At 42.4% G+C, this 15365-nt stretch overlaps 1 protein-coding gene across 9 annotated transcripts in view; it reads left to right on the top strand.

Annotated features, from left to right (window-relative positions):
* The first annotated feature begins 2687 nt into the window (after positions 1–2687).
* The window catches only part of LOC309710077 (neuronal cell adhesion molecule-like), an 80507-nt gene continuing 67829 nt past the window's right edge, over positions 2688–15365 (top strand). For 7 of the 9 annotated variants that reach the window (XM_082539264.1, XM_082539267.1, XM_082539258.1 and 4 more), the window contains exon 1: positions 2688–2904. The gene's annotated coding sequence lies outside the window, so the exon portion shown is untranslated. The remainder of the gene's footprint in view (positions 2905–15365) is intronic. The other 2 variants (XM_082539263.1, XM_082539261.1) reach the window with 1 other exon arrangement.

Here is a 15365-nt window from a genome sequence, read left to right as displayed (position 1 = left end):
AAATGAGCAAAGGTAGCTTTCTAATGGGAAATCCAGAACACCATATTGAATGGCCATGAAGTCACATGAAGACTAACATCCACAGGTTGTCCCTATGTTGTATTTGTGAATTCCCATCAGGTTTTTGCCCCCTGTGTATTAACATGGTTAGACAGGCTTTAAAGGCTGCTCCCTCTCAATACAGAGAAGTCATGTAATGTAATTACACAGCAGACAGAGAGGAAATGCATCCTCCCCTGATGTAAACAGCTCTGACTCATGAACTTGTCCCGCAGCTCTAATTACATCAGTAATTTGATTTCTTTTGCACCTTTGGCCAAACCTCCAGACTGTAAATATGAATATGTTTCTTTGGTCTATACCCGAAATGGATCCTGAGGAGATTTCGACAGATACTGCCTTCTCTCATCTTTGCTTTCATGTAACAACAGTTTATCCTCCAAGTGGCTGCTGCTCAATTACACCTCACATTTATCTGTAGCTAATAAACCCAGCTCATTAGTACTTAATTAGTTTTGGAGCTGACGAATGATGTTAAGATAAGATTTAAGCTGCTCAATTGCAAAAACATGATAGCAATGTTTTGAAAGGGAAAAAAAGCAACTGATAGAGTGATGCACAGCCAATACACCGAGCAGAGGAACAGTGTTAGGGGTTCATCGGCTCTTTATATGATGGTCAACAACTTACTTGAAATTTAAAATAAAAATATCCAGTGGAAATAAATGAATAAGTAACATTTATTTCAGCAATAACAAATCATATAAATTTCCCCGTTCATTCCCAGATAAGGACCAATCACATAATATATTAATATCCCAGCTTTAACCTGAGAACAACCAAACCAGTGCAAACAAATGCCACTGCACTGCATTCAGTCACACCCTATTTGAAGCACTGGCACTGACTACACTTACAAATTGTGAATAAGTTCGAAAACTTTGGAAAAAATGGAGCATCTGATGTCTGATGCTGTTTTTTAAACTGCTGTGTTTTCCTATAGGATTTGGGCTGCTGACCTGTGTTCAAGCTGTGTGAGTTAATAATTACCTCTGATGTGGACAACATCGTTTCATGGTTGGCTTGTTGGTGCCGTGCACGGTTTGTTCTGTACAGAATAAAGAATAATAGTGGCGTAAACACGGAGAGAGATGACTTTCTCTCCCGCACAGTATCTGTGCCGTAAAGTTTTGCATCTGAGTGAGCAGAGGACTTCAAGGATCCACTGTAGTAAAAGGCACCGTAATTGGCGATGCCAGTGAGGCAGACACAGCGTCTCCTCTAATGGGTTTTGCTTTTCAACACAAAGCCTTGACGGCGTTCACTTTGCAACTTTCAGTGTTATATACTCTGCCTCTGTGGTGCTGTATCCTTGAACTTGTGAAAATCCCTTTGAGTATTTCACAGATAATGTGCATGGGGGAAATTAAGAGAATATTTTAATGAGATTCAAGACGTATGCAGACATGTCTGGAGGCAGTTTTAAATAAGAGGCAATGACAATTACAGTATTTTCCCCGTGTGGGGAGGCAAATGTTGGTGAGAATTCCCTGGCCCCCTTAAGATGATGACGGGGAGGATATTGGAGCGTTTCCCACTGGGGAATCACGCCTCAGTTTTCTGTCTTTTTCTAACACTATATAAACAAATCAAAGAAACTCTTCGCATATAACTAAAGAGGGGATGCTGGCTAAGTTGGAAAATAGTGTACTGCGGTGAGGGACTTGCGCTTTTCAAGCTTAAAGGTGATTCTGTAGCTCTTTAAGCTTTTTACGATCATAATTGGAGGTTTTTCCCTCAGGTGATTTCACATAATACGTTATAAACCCGTTTTCATCTTATGCCACAACCTAATTTTAGCTAATCTCGGTCAACCGGCTCCTGCATGGCAGACCACAAACTGTCTCTTTGCCAAAACCGGGCTTATCCGCGTAAAAACTACGTCACTTACTCTTTGTGTGATTCCACGGCTGCAGATGGATACCATTGCTAAGCCTCGGATAATGCATGTGTGTAATGTGCAGTGATAGAAGAGAGCAGTCTGAGATAAAAGTGTGCCTTTTAACGTCACATGACCTCATCCGGCAAAGGTCTCAGTTGATCCCACGGGCTGCTGCTATATGGTTATGAGCGCAAACCTGCCTGCAGGAAAAACTGTCATGCTTCAGAACATGCAACTGTCTTTAAGCAATTAGTTTCCAGAACAGCTGGAATTCCCTGAAAGGTGAAAGCACTTATATTTGACTAATATGTGAATCAGACTTTAGTTTTTTTTTAAATTTATTTAAACGTAATCTTTTATTTTTTTCAGCCCGATTAATGGAAAAAATGTACGTATTTCAGTGTTGAGCTTTTCTTGTACTTGGCGCCTTTTTAAAGCAAACAGCGAGAAAACAGTTAAATGAAAAAGCCACTCCCCGCTGTTAGATAATAATAAAAAGGATCATCGTTTGGCCTTTAAAATATACAGTCTGGCTTTTTTATATTAAAAGAAAAACTTAAAAAAAGAAGCTTGTCCAGATGTTGTCCATCTGTGATTTTGAGGCTTCAGGGGGGGTAAAGCACTATTGTATGTATTTGTATGACAGTTTTCTGGAATGGTTCACTGCCTTTAGGCCACCATACATCAGCAGCGGCGCTGCAGTGCGCGCAATGGGCGTGCGCACGCCTCCGGGTGCTGCTGCGCGCCCCCGCCTGTGTGTGTGTTTGTATGTCGGTGAACTGGTGGGAGAGAGAGAGGAGGGGACCGGTGGCTGAGAGAGGCATCGGAGGCAAGTGCAAGAGGTTCGGCGCTCTGAGCGGGGACTCCACGTGAATAACCGCAGCTCACGGCTTCGCTCTGTCGCGGGAGGCTGAAGACACCCGCGGTGTTTTGTGTTTCTCACCGCCCAGGGAGGAGGTAAGGTGAGCTAAATTAGACCATTCATAATAAGCACGTGTCGTGTGGCTTACAGTTCACTGACAGGAGTTTTGTGGCACGTTGGAAGGATGCCGATAGAAAAACTGCCCCTCTTTTAGCTCCTTCTCGGGGGGTGGGAGTGTGCAGGAGTGGTTTATTTTAAATAACACGCCGCGCTGTTCTGGGTGATATTTTACGTGTTAGGTGATCGTCGGAGAGAGCGAAAAGGTGTGGGACATATTCCGGTGAACGACTGTCAAATCAAAGGGTTGACACGTACCGTGACGCGTTAAAGATGCTGAGGGGAAAAACACAAAAAACAAATCATTGGCACTTATTTGCGAATATTGTCTTTGGACTTGATCTTTTTTGCTTCGATCATCACATATCACATGGTGTAGATACAGTGGATATTCCCACAGATAGATAGACAGCTCTACTGTACTTGACAGCTGCTTTTTATTGTCCTGTGTTGATGAAATCGCTGTCTGGATACACGCACAATCCCTCATAAGCTGATTTGCTTCCCACATGTTTGATTCCCCTCATATTTATGTCACAACTCTGTGTTGTTTTGACTGACCAGTCACTTTGCTGAGTCTAATTTCCCTTCATGGGACTGAATCTGATTATGATAGGGCCCCCCCTGAGATTTCACAGAATTCATCTCACACCATTTTTCCACCAGTCAAAACAATTCATTTGCTGGAAAAAACCCCAAACATATTTTCACACAATCCTGTCTTCCCACTCCACCTCCTCCTCCCCCGTCTGTCTGCCCCTTGGTCAAAGCTTCAGTAAAGGGGGAACTCATCATCATGCAACAACACCCCTCCTCCTCCTCCTCCTCATCCCCTCCTCTGCTCATCCCCAGACACTCTCACTCATACATACACCCAGACACACATGCCTTGACTGCACACTTTCGCTGCCTGCTCAGTTGGCCAAATTAATGCAATGCTAATGACCCCTGTGTTATTGTCTGAAGCTCTTGCCTTGCGCTTACTGCTCTGAAAAGCCTGACACACTTTCTAGTAATGTTTATTCACTCCAAGCAGACTATAGTTAATCTGGTTAAGACGATAACAATATCCCTCTATCCTTGCCTTATGTCTAGTTTACATTAATTTATAAAACTGGCGGCAAAAATGTACGTCCCAGACAGTTTGTGTGCTTTGTGGTAGTCTCTTGATCAGGTTGTAGTTTGAGCTCAGAGAGGCTTTAATCCACAGCTACTGGAGTGCTGCTAACATAACATTTCAGCCTCATTTGACAAATGTGGAGAAATCGGGACAAGATAGCGACCTACATTGTGCTGCCTTCTTTACTTTCAAACTCATCACAAATGACTCTAGACGGGGAGATTTGCATAACTAAGGGATTATCATGACACACGTTGGCCAGAGTTATTGTGAGAGCACCAGTCAGTCACACTGCACGCTGACCTAAAACCAGCGACAGGCAACTTTGCTCCGGGGGCTATGGGAAAAGCTTGGGTGTTGGAGGGAAAATGCCACCAATTTCTCTCTGTGGGCTGCAGAAAAACGCAGGCTATTCTGTGAGAAGTGATCAACGCGCCTTCTCTAAGCAGCCGTCCGTGGACATTCACAGGCCAGAACAAAGTGCCTCATAGAAAGGAAGATTTGTTCTGTGTCACTTGTTGTAATGATGACATAATTTCTTTCAGGAACTGGTCTGAACCTGAGAGACTGCCATTTCATCAAGGGTACATTTGAGTCATGTCAGAGTAATGCTTGTTTAGGGAAGCAGCACATATTCCGAGATGAAACAATAACACGATTCCGGCAAAGTGAAGCTGAAGTCAGGGTGGGAGATGGCTAGTCTCAGTAGACGTTTAGTAAGAGGGACCTGTCAGTGTAAAGATCGCTTCTGGTTAATCACAAGTGTCTCTTTTTTCTAAGTCTTGACAATCATTTATGTGACATTTCATAGTTTCTATGTTCTGAATTAACTAAGTGCTAAAATCTGGAAATGGGAATATGAAGGCATTACAACAATTAAGGCCAACCTAGGCATTAGAACCAGGAGTAAATGATTCAGTAATCCATCAGTGAGTTGATATTTGATACAAATCTGGCATGCTTAGCAACTTTAGATCTTACAACGTTAGCAACAGTTTTCTGGGTGCAGTTTCTCAAATGAAATATTTTATGCTATATGATGGTGAACAGAAGATATTTTAGACCTCGGTCTGAGCACTGAAAACATAAAGGAACAAGAAATCATCTCAAGTTTCTTTGACATTTGTTTAAAAAAAAAAGAATTCACTGATTAATTGAGGAATACAATAATAAATTAATTGGCAATTCATCTATTTCAGTTTTTACCTAAAATCTGGTATCTGCACATGCTACACACACACACACACACACACACACACACACACACACATTATGTATATATATATATATATATATATATATATATATATATATATATGTATATACCCAGATCTCAGCGAATATCTTGATATTGATTCCAGTTCCTGTAGAAATTATGACTGATGCGCTGAAACCAACCATAAATACCCCCTGCAATAATTTCTTTTTCATGCAAAAGTGCACACGCACTAATCAATAATTTACCATCATAAGTCACTCCAGCTGATTGACTGAATGATTGAGTGAGTTCTGGCAACACGTGTTCTCGTGTCCCGAGTGAAGAGGATCCAGCAGCCATTGTGAATAGAAACGCCGTGCTGCTCGGCTGTGATGAGGCTAAATTCCCTGGGGAATGATGGAGGCCCATGCCTACCCATTAGTGTCACTGCGGTCTGGGTGTTTCATCCCAGTGGAGCTATCACGCACAGCAGCGCAGCACACTGACATCATTTGGACCTCCTTGTCATAGGCATGTTCGTCTCATTTTGGGACTGATGAGTGCCTCATTATCACACCACAGAGGGAACGGTGCTCTGCCTGCTTCACAGCTGCCTGATCACTTTCACTGTTTGTAATTTGGACAAGCGTATGCAGAAGCAAAGAAAGGCATTCATACATGTTCATTACATGTGCCCATGTTTTACTTTCCTTCTCTCTCTGTCTCTCTCTGTGAGTCGGGCCTGCTTGGTTGCAAGCTGGTGGGTACAATTAGAGTTTCACAGTCAGTTAAGCAGCAGCTCTAATGGGAATTGACACATTCCTGTAAATCCCTCCACACAGCTGCAACTGTTGGTGTTTACACCGTAGACTTGTATTTTATTATCGGGAGTAAATGGCAACAGATGACTAAGAAAAATGGGTAAACAAAGTAAGTAAAAAGTACAAAGTGAACCTCGATTAGATAGATGTCTTGGTTTCGGCTTCTCCTTTTACTTCTTGCTGTTATGGATATTGACAAGAATTTATTAACACCAGTGCCACTGCTGAGTTTTCCTATAGGTCAGATTTGTTTTTATTGATCCCCATGTTGTTTACTGATTGGATTTACATGTGAGGAAAAAAAGTAAGCTTGCACAGGTTTGTATCATCAATTCAAATACCTGGACCTGACTCTAATTACTGTACAAAAACAGACTTGGATGTGACTTTGGTGTGCAAAAGCTTTCACGCATTTAACTCATAATGGATTGGTTCCGGGTTTTAACTGGAACCAGTAGTTGATTCCTTTCATTGCTTGTAATAGCACATTAAATAGCTGACACAAGGGTCTGATGATTTGATCGATTGGTGCACAGACAGAAAATTCATCATCAGCTGTTTGGACATATTTCTAATAATTTTAATAAAAGTAAAATTATAAAAATGCTTTGATTCAAGCTTCGCACGTGTTAAGGTTTTCTCACACTAATATCTGAAACAGAGCAGTCTAAAGCCTGAGCTTTTGGCAAGTAGGGATTACTTGGCACATACTGGCCATCTGCCTTTGCAACAGTATATGACAGAAAACAATGAGCATCCTTTAAGCATGTTTGTTTTTGAGTAAATTCAAGCTTTTCAAATGTGAGGAATTATTATTTAGTCATCTTTTGAAATAAACTAAATACCATTGGCTATGGTTTGGATAAAAAAAAAGTGAGCTGTATGTTAATAATTATGTTGGATTAAGCTCTGGAAACAACAAAAAAGAGGCATTATTGTTACTTTAAGTGATGGAAAAGCTGTTAGTCATAGCCCCGACTCGGAAGCCCTGCTGATCAGAGATGCTGTGCTCAGTTGATTTACTGTTAAATTCGGCTATAGATTTTGGACAGCAGGTAGTTGGACAGATGTTGGATGGATGGAGGTCAGTGAAGACCTCCTTGGATGGCCCCCTGTGACCATCCAAAGAGCTTCACACCATGACGGTCATCAAGCCCAGTCACTCAAGGTTGCCAAGGGAACCCTAATATTACTCATGTCAGGTTATCAACCCCCTTTAGTAAGTACAAAGCATTTAAGGATGTTCTTTTCCGTCCTAAGTAAGTGCCAGGGGGGTGACAGCAATAGACCCTTTTGAAATGGGACATTGAGATAATGGAACGTAATGTTGCAGGTTTTATGCTCTCTCTCTGTCCCCTTTAGACCTCCTTGTTAACTAGGTGATCTGAACCACTCAACCTCGAATTTAGAGATCCAATGGGAACAAATGGAAATTCAACTCGATGTTTGCTCCAGGAGTGCATTTTCTGAGATCTCATCAGATGCGCTGCTTCGTTGCTACTGGCTAGGGGAGGAGGAGGGAGGAAAAGGAAGAAGTGGGAGTGTTTTCAAGCTTTTGGGGTTCCAAGGGGGAGGGAGGAGGGGTGGATCATGTACCTCCATGGACGCTGAGAATGGGCAGGGGGGAACAAAGGGGGTCTGTTTTCTCTTTCTCTACTGGCAGGGAGGCTTTTATTGCCTCTTGCCTTGCAGTATGTGTGTGGGTGGGTGGGGGTGGTGATAATGCTGGGGAGGGGTGATGCAGGGGTTATCCTGAAGGAGATCCACAATAGAAACTGTGGTGTTGGAGCCTCTCTTTGAACAGCTGAAGAGGGCTGGAGAGGCAGTCCTTGCTGGAGCGACAGCCTCGGGCCTGTTGAAGCTCTGGCCAACTTTGGATGGGCAGCAGATGTTGGAGAGGTAGCTGGTGGCCGAGTGGCAGCACATAACAACAACCGGTGCTTCCCTTTCCTGTCCTGAAAACAACAGGAGGTGGGCATTGCTCCACTGGCAGGGTGCAGGCTGGCCAAAATTGCAGGGAATACAGGAACAGTGTGCACTTGAAAGCTTTTCTGCTCCATTCTCAAGCTTCCATCTTCTTCCTATTTGCATAGAGCTTAAGGAGAAAAAAAACAAAACCGCGTTGCACATCCCACTCTTTGTTGGCACTGCGATGCAGCCCACTTGTGTAGACTAATAGCTCAGAAAATACATCACCACAGCTCTTTCTCTGCTTATAAAATTGGCCTGTACCGTGCCAAAAATCCAACGCAATCCCCAAGCCTCCACAGCCTTACTAGTCTCTTGTTGAACACCACATCCAACAAAACTTGCAGAAGTGGGGGTCTGCAGAGATAAGCGGAGCAAAGGCTTAGATTATCTTTGTTGCCCCAGCGCATGATGCAACAGCGAATCAACAGGAAAAGAAGGAGACACTTCGCTGTCAGCTCATGAATAAAGTTGACATGGAAACACAAAGTGGCTTTGCCATGGTTCAGGACTTGCTGACCTCGAGGTCTTATTTAGGCCAGGCGCTCTAATGCCCTTACCCTCTGCTCCACCCCTCTACCCCCTCCCACACCCTGGCTGAGGGTAAGATACCATGTTAGAAGCTCAGCAGCCACCACTGAAGGGCCCTTAATCCAAGTGGGATGACAGTTTGGCTCTGGATGCCGTTTCTGCAGTGCTGAGACCAATGAGCTTTTCTTCCCCTCTTTTTCATCCCTTAAACCTCCCAAATACAACCACAGGAATCCTGGGAAAAAAAGCAGTTCTCGGGGAGACAGAGGAATAGGATGGCAAACAAATCAAAGGGAGGATCTCTGATTCCTCCTTTGTAGAGCAGATAAATGTGCACATTCACAGAGATATCAAAAGCACACAGTGTTGACTTCAGCTGCTATTTTTTTTGTCCACATGTAGTGTAAAAAACATAATCTATAACCAGATAATCTTTGTCCAGGCTTCAGAATGATTAGGGAAGATTGAGGTCAGAAAACCATTAGACTCATCAAATTTAGTGATGCTGCCACATCAAATCCCTTTTCCTGCCTTTAAACCAATCGGCAGAGCGATCCGCGGACCACATGTTAACAGAGGTTCAAATGGGCCATCCATTATCTGAAACAATAACGAGCATCATGCATGTTTGCCATTACTGTTACTCACTCTGCATTGCAGCTGCAGCTGATTCTGCTTTTCCACACCGGTCACAGTCCCACTGTGATGTGCAATAATCTCTGGGAAGTTGACTTTGTTAAGTTTTTATAAAATTTAGTTTGGAAATTTGTCAGCTGATCCCTTGACACAATATGATCACATAAAAACGTCAAATATTTGTTTTATGCAGAACCTCAAATGTTAAAATGTGCCGAATGCAGTATGTATTTCTGCCCCTTTACTCTATATATGTTAACACCATCAATACAGAAAATCATCATTTAATCTTGGACTAGAATATGATGGTGAATAGCAGCACTTGTGTCCCCTGATGGACCCAAGTGCAGGAAGAAGGAGCCTGGAAATATTTCCTCTGCACTGAAAAATTTTAAATCAGTTTAAATTCAAATTAAATCTCAAGCTGCTATTACTCAGTATATTCAAGTAGATTCAAGCATTTTAAAATTCCTGTTATATCAAAAGCACAATTTTTTCAACTATGGGAAGCCTGTGAATTTGATTTATTAACTAAAACCCAAGGTCATCCTCTCTGGTGTTCGAGGGTATTATGCCAGAGCAATTTAGAATCAAACGTGAGCAATGGAATAGCAATCAGTATAATCTCTGTGTGTTCAGTCCTGTGCTGGATTCTCAGCGCTGTGCATCTTCAGGAACTGGAGGAATGTAATTGTCAGTAAGATCATTCCTTTCTGTGGGCTAGTTCGGCCCATCTGTGAGGAAGGGAGAATGGGCATGGCAACTTCATTTATCAGGATCTCCGCTGTGGCTGGCTGGCCTGATAACCCAATCAAGTGTCTAGTGTGACTAAGAGCCGTCTGGGCGAACACTAGGCTTTTTTCAGTTCTCCATGTGGAAATATCAATGAGGCTTTGTCAATGTGCCATTGTTGACAGCCAGAGCCCTGTGGTGTTAAAAACCTAATGCAGACTCTCAAAGAAAGAAAAAGTCTCAATAATAATCTTTGTTTACTATTTTCTTTACATTTTCACACTATATTTGGACCTTGGCATTGAATGGCAGTCCTGGTGTTGGTGTTAGTCGGCATTGTGCCGGTACAAGCTGAAAAGATTCTGGTTTGAGGTAGACCTAATGTTCGGGTCTTCAAGGTTGGCTGGTTTTTGGGCCTCTCAGGGGCTCAAGGCACAATGACCACATCTCTCAATGAGTGGAGCCACAGTGGACATGTTACTCAAAGGGCTTACTGCATGACAGGGAGCACGCCTCCACAGATACAAGAGAAAAATAGCACACTTTCACTCTGAGGTGGATTTCATATAGCTCACAGTTCTGCTGTCAATATCTTGATTGTAGTTGACATTTAAGGGAATGCATAAGGCAAAGGGCATTCTTTAGATGTTCTCTGCTGCTTTCATGAAATGTGTTTGGTTTGGAATAATGGATTAAATTGTTAATGTACTCAGAGGGAGGTGAGGGTCGGATCATTCTGAAGTATTCCTAGATTTCTCTATACATTTATTTTTTACATAAGCTGTGCACATCTGAGGCTTTTACACAATCAGTCAAGCTGCTATCTGAGTTAAAATCTCAGTTTTCCCCGATTGAAGGATCATGATTAAAACTGTAGGTTTCCAAAGCCTGTGCCTGAGATCATGATATGCACAGTGCTTATGGAATTATTTAGACCTGTTTTATAATCCGTGATTGTAGGTATGGGGTTTAAAAATAAAAAGGAGCAGTCGTGCCCTGAGAGCAGATTATGCACGGATCTCCACCACTCTGGCTTGGTTTCTGCCTCTGTTTTTTTTCTTTGTTTATTTCATTTCCTTTTTAAGTCTTTTCTATATGACTTTTCATAGATTTCGTTTCTCCATTTGGTAACCTTTACTTTTGTTTGTCAGTATTCACACATTAGATGAGACCATTAATGATATCCCAGAAATGTCTGGGTTAGGTTTGCGTGTATCTCAAGAGCTTACAAGTTTATACAATGATACCCAGTGGTACAGCCCAGTAGCGTTCATTATATGCTTGCAGATTTTATGAATTTAGATTTTCTTCTTCCACTGCTGCCTTTTAAAATCAGGCGTTGTTCGCTGATGTAGCGCTTAATCCGTCCACAATAGGGCAACTACATGGAGGTCAACTTGATTGGATTCTCCACAGTCATCTGCAGTGAAAAAAAATCTAATTAAGCTTCAGGCACCTAAGTCAAACTCCGTAGGATTACCCTGGCCCTGCACCCAAAACCTGGTCCTGGGAGATTGTGATAACTCTACTCCCATAATCTGAAGCCGGGGAAGCCTAGAGGGGGGTGTTGGCAATGAAATCCATACAAACCGAATCTACTCACCCACTCAACTGCGTGGATAGCTGAGTCACGTAAAAAATATATGGTGTAAATTAAGTTAAAATCAAAAATCGCAGTGCGAGATTTACCAAAGTCGAGTTTGTGTTAACATTCAAAGCCACAGCAGGACACAGTGCAAATAGCTACAGTGTGTTTCGAAGAGATAATGATAGAAAAAAACTGATTTCATGCAGAGTTTCATCCGTATCGTTCACAATCCCCTGAGCTTTGAAGTCAAATTGGAAGTGTGTCTGTATGGGTGGAAACGACAGACAGATTAGAGAACAGAAAACATGCTTTGAAAGAGCTTTTAACCCCGCACCCCCACCCCCTACCCCCTCCTACTCAAATCTGTCTTTTTCAGAGACAAATAAAACCCACCAAAGTATCTTCTCTTTTGTCCCAACTTTAAGATGTGGGTTGGATGTAGATTTTCCACTGAGCAAAAAGTCCATGTTTGTTGTGGTCACCACAGTGCTCGAAATAGCTTTTTTGTTCGGAAGATAACTCACAACGGGAGACCGCTATTGACCAGTTGTTCCCCTAAAGGAAATGGGCATGAAGGGGGAAAGAGTGGAGGACAGTGAGGGGGTCAAGATGGGGTAAAAGACACGGATGTGCAAGTGACCAGGACATGGTCTCCATCTCACCAGGATGCAGCTAAAATATGGCTCTCTTCTTTTGATCCTGGAGACAGTGCACCTGCTGGAGGTCTAAGGATTTGTCCTTTTCCCGTCTATCATCAAGGTATCACTTTATGTATGCGAGTACAGCTCTTGGTATTCCACTATCATTACATTTTCCTTCTTGTACTCATAGCCACAAAATTAAAAGGCTGCAAGAGCTTGTGATCTCTTCCCGCCTTCTCGCGGGAGTTGATTGTGATTGGGGTTTTTTTCTCCCCTCAGTCTCGCATCAAAATGCAGCCAGACTGAAAGCTAAAAATGCTCTTTTGGCCCCAAAACAAAAGCCTCTGAATTAGTTTCACTCAGCCTGTTTATCTGAGCTGTGATTCAGCTGAAATGGGACTTTGGATATGAATTTTGAGTGGAAGCAAAGCGCTGGCAGAAGTGGCAGAGCCTTGTCCTTGACAGCCTTGTTGAATTAATTCCTTCCAAATGGCTGGTTTAAAGAATGAAAAGAAGAGTGTTGAATACAAGCTAATACTGATCTGATGCTATCTACGGCACAGGTTCAATTTTTAACCGTAGTGTCTTTGTGAAACCATCCATTTTTACCCACGTGACTCATATTGTGTGCGGAGTTAAAGGATAATGGAATAGGTGGCCACCCAGGACAGCTTGTCATAGCACTTCAGTTTGATTGACATGCCACTTCTTTTTTCACACCAGACATGGTAAAATTGTATAAAAGTGACTCTTTAGCATAACATTGGACAATTGCATGCTTAACCTCCTTCATTCTCCTCTGGGGCTCGATTAATTCAAACCGGAGCAACTTCAACATATCTGTGTTGTAATGCTAAAATTAGCAGGATCTGAGGCATGTGCTTGATATGGTAATAGGGGAGGTGAATTTGTTGCTGTGGGCTACGTGGATGTGTACGTCATTGTATATAAATATCTTGTGATATATTACATTTTCTTTAAAAAATCAGGTGAGAAGCTGGAGTTTGAAGTTTCACTCCTGACCTCGGGAATAACAGCATCCATTCAATGTTTTTTCCAGCTTTCATCGACATCCTCGCTCCCTTCACATGCAGGTTATTTAGTTTTTATGAAACAGTTATTACCCTATACATTGGGTAGAATATTCTAATAGGAAATAATGAAAAAAAAATTAACTGCTGTGGTGGTTAGCCCTGTTACCTCACATCAAGAAGGCCAAATCCACCATCTGTCCAGGGCCTTTCTAGGTGGAGCAGAAGTTTTCTTTGAGTATTCTGGTTTCCTCCCGCGGTCCAAAAACATGCAGTTAGTGAGGTTAAGATTATTGGTTATTGCGCGCAATGCGATTGCGTATCTGTTTCTGTGTTAGCTGCGTGACATGTTTTCAGCCACATCCTTCCAGAGTACACCTTGCCTCTCATTTGATGGTAGCCGGGATAAACTACAGCACCCATCGCAACTCTGAATTAGATAAACAACATATTTCTGGGTGTCAGAGATTTACAGTTAACAAACAGTCAGGTGAATAAACAACACTGAGACACTTGTGTAGGTTAACGTGCTGCACGGGTGAAAAGCTCAGAGCAAATCACACCGAACTGCAGTATTCGTTTATTTTTATAGGTTACATCGTCAATATGCAAATATAATCACATTTCCTGTTACGCAGGTCCTGATGCTGTCTGTGTGTAAGCTGTGTGTGTGTGTGTCACAAAGTATGTGTGTCGCAAGTCAATTTCTAAGAATAATATAATGCAAGTCAACTTCTGCGGATATGTATTTCTGTACTGGTCTCTTTTCAGTGTCACAGGGTCAGCTTCCTGTTTCTACAGAAAACTGTGTCTGGTGAAATATGTATAACATAACTTTTGAAGCATAAGCAAATAAAACAATAAAAACTCCCTGACACTGGGTTTTAGACTGGTGGTGAAAAGAAACCTGTCAACATGCAGACTCGGACCTGAAAAACTGCTGAGAGTCATTTAATTTAACAATTTAGTGAGTATCGCATCAGATTAAATGGCCTGGTAAATGGCCATTTAATCTGATGTATTTATCATAAATAAATGAATCATTAGCAGCAACTCTAATAGACGTTGTTCAGTAAACACTGTATGTGTCTTCATATTGTTCAGCTTTAATGGGAATGTTTTGCGTTGGCTTCCAGAGTATCACTTCAGTCCTGAATACTCATTTGCTGAGTTTTAAACATGAATTGCTATGATTAGTTTATTCCCTTTGATCCCAAGCATGGCAGTGTGTGGATTAAATATAACTCAAGATAACATCAGATTAATCTGCAAAGGCTAATTTCAGTAAGTTCTGTCGTTGTACTACATCTACCTTTTTCCCTCCTCTCCTCCATAACCTCATCTCCTACACAGAACTAACCCATCTTAGAGGAAATACTGAATGCATTATGTGGTATAAACAGCTCCACGTAAAGATGCATTTATTGGATCGTTTATGATAGCGGGATATGAAGAAGTTTTCCCACATTTCACACAGTGGCTGATCTCAGTGGTTCCAAGTGCAAGAGTGCCGCTCTAAATGTTTAATGGCGAGTTAAAGGATAAGGGCCATCTTCTGTCTCTTTCTGCATAGTGTCTCATTCCAGTCTGGCTGAGCTCCAGTGCTCACTGCAGCATTCTGACTCACTATGTTGCTGCATTGAGCCTAGATACAAAGCATCTCTGGAGACCTTTTAGCTCTGCTGGAGTTATGCAGTATATTGAGTAGGACAGTTTTCAAACTTGGCCAGACGACTAGGATCATTTGTCACTCTAGTCGCGTGCACCTATATTTTATTTTTATGGCCTGACCTTCGGCTTCACAACCTCAGTGCGCAAACGGTGCAGACCACCAGCCACTAGTCCGCGTCACGGTCAAAGCGTCAGCGTTTCGGTGAAGCCCTGGCTGCTCTTCAATGGCCCTTTCACTGCCACTTGGTGACAATGCATTTTTTCCATGCCATAAAGCAGATGCTGTATTCTAGCAGTACAATACAGGGCCCATCTGAAACTGTTTACCATGTGAAAGGCACACCGGGATCAGGATGCCTACCACTGTGTGGGGCTTTTTGACTTGCCACTCTATAATGAGTGCACGCTGGAAGGAAAAGGAGCGCGCAGCTTTAACTGGCATTGTAATCACTGCATGGAGAGAGGAAATGCAGTATAAAGTGCTGATCCAGCCTATTCTTCCCAGGC

Source organism: Aulonocara stuartgranti (assembly GCF_965226115.1).
Source record: "Aulonocara stuartgranti genome assembly, chromosome: 7".
Taxonomy (NCBI): Eukaryota; Metazoa; Chordata; class Actinopteri; order Cichliformes; family Cichlidae; genus Aulonocara; species Aulonocara stuartgranti.
This window is presented reverse-complemented; position numbering and strand designations above follow the sequence as displayed.